Source organism: Cupressus sempervirens, chromosome 10, assembly GCF_028749045.1.
Source record: "Cupressus sempervirens isolate cs-2001-9-10 chromosome 10, ASM2874904v1, whole genome shotgun sequence".
Lineage (NCBI taxonomy): Eukaryota > Viridiplantae > Streptophyta > Pinopsida > Cupressales > Cupressaceae > Cupressus > Cupressus sempervirens.
The window spans coordinates 307,116,278-307,123,293 of NC_143127.1; positions in this window are offsets into that span (position 1 = coordinate 307,116,278).

A 7,016-nucleotide genomic window follows, 5' to 3' on the forward strand; every position below is an offset into this window, starting at 1 on the left:
TGGATGAAGGATGGATGGATGAGGCTTTTTGAGTAGCATGAATGGATGCCAATTGAGATTTTTCTTTGAGATGCATTTCTTTTATGAGCATCTTGGGTATCCACATGATTTTTGACTTTTTTAGCTTGGGCTTTTGTGGCCTCTTGACTTTTTCTTTGATTGAGATTAAATGTTTCTTGTTTTGAACATGTATTTTAGAAGGGACATGTTGAGACTTGGATTTTTGTGGATTTTTGGATTTATGCTTTTGTATTTTGGCATCCAATATGCTTCTATTAGCCATGGGATGGGAACAAGAGCATGGAGGAGATGGAGGGATAATTGATGGAGTGATAGGGTTTAAAGGTTGGAAGGGATTCAAGGGTGAATGCCTTTGATGATCTAGCTGGTGGATTTGAGGGGATGGAAGGATAGATTGGAACATAGGATATGGATGGATATAATTGCCCAAAATGGATGGAGGGAAGGAAGGATATGGGCCCAAAATAGATGGAAACGGGGAAGGTGTAGGTCCCAAAATAGATGAAGGGGATAAAGGATTCATATTAGGTATGTAAGGACCCAAAATGGATGGAAAGGGTGTGGGATTTAGATAAGGGATATATGGACCCAAAATGGAGGGTTGGAGATAAGGAGTAGGATGAGGGCCCAAAATAGATGCGGAATAAGATGTATGGGAACTTTGGGGTGGAGATGGAAGGACTTGGGACCATGTAGGAATAGCGGGGATACCAACATCTAGACATACACTTTCATTTCTTTTTTCAATATGATGTTCTTTATTTGGAACACAAGATGTGAGTCCATTACTAGCTGAAGGAGTTGGAGCTTCAAATATGATAATTAGTTCTTTTTTGATGGATATATCATCATGGATTATGGGAGATATATGATCATGAAGCAGAGGAGATGGGAGGATAGTATCTTGAGTTGGGTGGGCTGAGGGAAAGGGATCTTGAGATGGAGTAAGTAAGATGGTAGGATTTAGATATGGAGGGGATGGTAAAAGTGGATCATGTAGGGGAATAAGTGGGATGGCAGGATCTGCTATTTTGTCGGAGGATATTTCAACATGCTTTTGGACAAGATCTTAACAGGAATGGATGGGAGTGGATGCATGAGGTTCATTATATGGGATTTGGATAATTCTTGGAGGAGGAGATGTGGATGGGATTTGGAGAAATTTGATGGGTGGTGGGATTTTGATGCTTGTAGGAAGTGGAAGGATTTTAAGAAATTTGATGGATGGTATGGGGATGGTAGCTATGAGAGATGGAGGTGATATTATAGATGGGGAAGCTTCATCACTGACTACTTCACATGGTTGGATTAGATGACATGGCTTATCGACTATTGGAGGCGGCTTTTCTTGTATTTCCTCTAAGAGATTCCTTGGAGACTCGTGTGTCAGAGGTAGAGCTGGTGGATTGATAGGAATAGCTGGTGTGATGAGGGTGGAAGATTGGAAGCTTGGTTGATTGGGTGATGGAGGAGAAGCTGGGATATCAGATGGCATGACTAGATAGTTTGGAATAACTCTTGGATTTTGGGAGATGGTTGGTGGAAGGCCTCTAAGGCTTTCAATATACCCATCATAGTCAATAAGATTTTCATCATCATTGGAATAGGAGGTGGCGGGAGCAAGGACAATACGACTGAACACATTATGATAGGTTTGGGATTTCATGTTTTGATGATGAGTCAGATGGGTATGGGGTCTTGCATATGGATGAACACGGAAGCTCATGGTTGGATTTGGATTAAGCGTAGATTTTGGATTGGCTGATGAAGGATTTCCTAGGGAGAGTCAAAGCTATATGACAGACCTAAGGAGGATTGGCTGGAGATTTTTGGCTTTCCTGTGGATGGAGGACTTCAAGGGCATGCTATCAAAAAGTGAGAGTTTTTCTTTCCTATGCGCTGGATTGGTGGAGATTGTGTCAACTTAAGGATAGACTAATGATCCTATGGGCATGACAGGAGATTGACCACTTGTGGATCCCAACCTTTAGCTCAAGGTGACAAGGGATAACAAGTGACAAAGCTAGATTACCCTAGACAAAGCTTTGTCAAAGGGATAACCTTGGTGAGGCTAGCGGATTGGTCGGATTGATTGGATAACAAATTCTAGTAGAATGACAACAACTCTCTAAAGGCTTGGGTGTGATTTTGGATTGGGTTGCTAGCTGGATAGGGGGGATGATTTGGAGAGACTTTGGATTTGGGATTTTTCTAAAGCAAGGAACTAGATAGATTCGGTTGCAGCGGGGGAGCTTGGATGATTTTCTGATGAGGCAGTGACTATGCTAAGTATGCCTTGAGCTGGGAGATTTCTGCTTTTTTGGGATTTTGACCAAAGTTGGCAAACATTCATTCAAAAGCTATGAACAAACAAGCAGAAATTTTTTTGGAGCAATCACGTCAAACACACCAACATCCTAGGAAGCTTTCTATAAGGATGAAATTTTTTATAGCTAGGGAGTCCTCGATATACGCAAGGTACATGAGGCCCAAATCCGTCGATGAAACCAAAAAGATGTCACACAGCCGAGAAGAGCGGTAACCCACTTCTCCTCTTTCACTTCTCAAGGGTATAAAGTTCCTTGAGGCTTAGCTTGAGTGACAAAACCTTGATTCCAAGAGAGGTGTCTTTGGATTCACCTCCCGATCTTTATACTCCGCCGGAATGTTGGAGTTGAGGTCGTCCCAAGGGGTGATGAAATCCCCAAGCAAGCCTCCTAAAAAGTGTAAAAAAAGACCACATACATGATCTTGGGCTTTAAAAGACACACGTTTATTCCAATTGATGATTTAGATTTTGTAAGCTATAATTGAAGACACTTGTGATTATGGCATACAATGTTCATTCCAATTTAATAGCATCTTCAGCATCATGAAAGTCGAGAGATCGTCAACATAAGAAATGCGAGCGTTATTGAAAATGCGTCCAAACTATGCAATGTTCATTGATTGTTAGGCATTCAAGATTGAGTGTGAGTTTGTTTTAAGCCCAAAAAAAAGATGTGTGAAACTCGATTTCCAAGCGCGCACACGGAGGCCCTCTACATCAAGATTTGTCCAATTTTTATGTCCAAATGAAGTGTGAGCGAGATTAATGCGCATTCAAGGAATTTTCTAACTTAGAAAAACTACTAAAGAGCCAAGTGAGTGGAGTTTGATCTTTGTGGAGCACTTAACACCCTATTAGGTAGACCCATCCCCATAGATGGTGCTGAGATTGCAACCAATGGTTAAATTGATGGGTGATTAAAGAGGGTGAGTCCAACTACAAACTTACTCAAAGCGTCTTTATTAGTTTTTATAACTTAGAAGATTTCAAAAATGTGGATTCCTTTTATGCCCCGAAAGATGATTATTTGATCTATGGCATTCAAGATTGGATTTGTTGTTTTAATCATGCATTCATAAAAAAAAAAAACTTGATTTTAATCCATGGCACTCAAGAGTGATTTTAGCAACATGCATTCAAAGACAAGTGATTAAACATTCAAGTTTTTTCCTTTGAGCATTCAAGATTGAGATTTTGTGTGTTGTTTTAAGAACTTTGAAGTGCTTTGTTTTAACCTTAGATCATTCAAGATTGTTTTGGACTCAAAAGTGAAAATGACTCTTTGGACTTTGGTTTTCATTCAAGATTTTGTGTTCTAGTTTGCATATTTTAGGCCCAAAAATGATATTCCTAGATTGTTTTGATGCATGAAAAACCTAAGAAACATTCAAGATTTTGCAACAAGACATTTGTTTGGAACAAATAACAAAGCTTTTAGGACAATTTTTGGCAACCATTTAGGACTCTTAGTTTTCATGATATTTTTATAAGAACTTTAAAATATTTGCAAATGAGGTTCATTTTATCCTTGATTGATGCTTTGAGTTTGATTTAGATTTTAGTGTGCACTTAGTGTTGATTTTGAACTTTTTGAAATGGAAACTTGAAGTTATTTTTAAATTCTCAAAAATGAAGTGTTCCTAACTTTGCATGAATGCATCTAAAACCTTGATGTTGCAAGGATGCAAATGATTGGATTGGTTTAGTTTCACTTGTTAAAAGATTTTTTCTTTTTTGCAAATTTTTAATTTTTAATGGATTTAAGTATGATTTAGGGGTTCATTTTAAGCACTAAAAAGAAGTGTGTATGATTTTGCTTCCTTCAAAAAAAAAAAGCCAAGATCTCCCACAAGAAGAAGAAGAAGAAGTAGATAGAATAAGAAGAATATAGACAAGAAGAGGAAGAAGAATTCCAAGTGCTTTGTCCACCTATAAACTTGAAAAATCTGCAAACACTATGAGATAGATTATGAGTTCCTTTGTCTTTCTCATGCTCATGTGGACCTACAAAACCAATTTATACAATCCTACCAATCACAAAAACAAAAAAAATTAGCCAAAATTAGCAAATGACATACAAAACTTGACTAAAAAAGCTAATGAAGATGACCCATGCGGGGTCCCACCGGGCGTGCCAAAATGTATATGAGCAATGTTAGTATGCTAATAGAAACCAAATTTAAATAAAGCTTCTACAAACTAAACAAAATTCATAAACTTCAAGATGGACTAAGATGAACTCTCAATTGAGAATATGAGCCATTAATGGACTCTCTCAATGAGAAGCTCTCTTGTTGAGTGGCTTTGTCTAAATAGATAGGATGTATGCTCAAACTTATGCTTCAAAAAGGGCTTCAAATGGAGTTGGAATTTGGGTGTGAGTGTATGGTTTTGATGTAAAATGGCTTCTTAAAATGGAATTATGACTTTACTTCATGGATTGTGTTATTTTGCAAAGGGGAAGGATCCAAATTATAGGCAAGAGGCTTGAGGGATTGAGGGCTAAGATGCAAGGATGGGAAAAAGCTTATGGAGGGCTCAGATTGCATGAGAAGAGAGCACATGGATTGTGCTTCCTTACAGCCAATCAGGGAGTGACACATGTCACAAGGTGAGAGGATGGAGGAAAGGGGAAGGATGAGTCGAAAAAGGAGGCTCAAGGGATAAAATCTTCATAAAGACCCTCATAATGGCTTGTAAGAGCAATAAAAGGGCTTGGAAGAGTCATTTATGGCCTAATGGACTTCATAAAGTTTTATGGTTGAGATATTTTGAGGGAGATGAGAGAAATTTTGACTTGGACTTGATTAGGAGGGTTTTAAGCTTGCTTAGGCTTGTGGAAATGATTAGAGGATGGATTAGGATGGTTTAGGATTAGCTTAGGGATAGGCAAGTGGATGGCATTTAATGAGGGTGGGTGAAGGAGGAGATATTTGTTAACTTTGGCTTGGGTTAGTAAGTTTTAACCCATGTTTAGGGAATGTGACAAGGTTAGGAGGGGATTAGGATTAGGTTTAAAGACATCTTCTAGAAGAGTCTAGACTTTGGATGAGGATAAAGACTTTCTAGAATAGTCTAGAATTTCCTAGGATGAGGATGAAGACTTTCTAGAAGAGTCTAGAACTTCTTAGGATGAGGATAAATTAGATTTTTAGGAAATAAATAAAGTTTTATTTATTTCAAGGGTTTGGGTTGAGGAGATATTTATTAAAACTTTTTTAATAAACATGAAGATTAATATTTAATCTTAATTAAATATTTTGAGTTGGGATTAGGGGTAGGAAATGATGGGATTAGCCTTTAATTAAAATTAAAGAAGGATTAGAAAATTTTGGAAGAGGTTAGTGGTCTTAAGGAATTTGGCCAAGTTTTGGGCAAAAAAATTTTTTTTTATTTATTTTGGGTTTTTTGGTCAATTTATTAATTAAATAATTAATAAATAAGGAAATAATGTTTAAATAAGATTTAAACATTTTTGGGAGGGATTCCTTAATTAAATATTTTTAATTAAGATAAAGGGATTTAATGACTAAAAATTAATTAATTAATTAAATAAATAATTAATTAATAAATGATGATGTCATCAGGACTTTTTCAGAAAATAAAAATACTTTATTTTCTAAAGGTTTTTAGGTGTCTACACTATGGACCGCATGGCTCCAAATTGATGACAGCGCATGGTCTGTTGCACTCATCTAGCAATGATTCAATATCGCTTAAAGCTTGCCTTTGAAAATTTTTGTGGTTTAATAAATAAGTTAAGATGTAATATTGCACCCTACCCCCAACCACCTCTAGTTGCCGTAAGTTGAAGGCATGACCATTATATGTGTCAAGAGCAATTGTAATCACTTAAAACCCTTCTTATATGCCGCATGGCCCGTCATGAATGCATGGCAGTGATTTAGTAATCACTCCAAACTAAGGATATATAATAGGGCTGCACTCCTTACGTTTGCCAGCAGATCTTGCATGGTTTTTAAAATGTTATTAAAATTGTTAATAATTGGAATTAGAGTTTGTAAGATTTAATTAATTATATAGTTGGTGACACTAATCACAAGGTGTCACTCTACACAGAGTATGACCACACTGTCATCACGTGCTCATAGGTTGTCACCCTACACCCCACTATCATGAGCGTCGAGTACACAGGTACCCACAACAATATCATTGCACAGAGGTCTCTTGACCACTATGACAGTCGTATGCCCTTATCATGACTACTGCTCAGCTTATTTAGCCAGCAAATTGATAATTGTGATAAACTTTTATATCTTAAAGTATAGTTACTGTACTGCCACCTACACCAAAGCCGGCAGACTTAGTCACACGACAAGTTTTAAAGAAAAGATTGTTTTAACTAAATTCCATTTGTGCATAATAGGATTCCATTAATAGTAATTTATTTTATAATAAAAGTTAATATCAATGAATGTATAATTATTATGCTATTGGATAATAAGTTAAAATGGATTTAATCAAAAATCTCAGTTATCAATTCATTGTGTTACATGTCTATATATTTATATTTTGAAGAATTTGGTAATGGTTGTAAATTAAATTAATATTTATTAATTTTTAATGTAAATGAGCATTATAATTGATTTGGTTTGAGAATAAATATTCTTTAACAACATTAGTTATATTTGACATGTAGAAACTC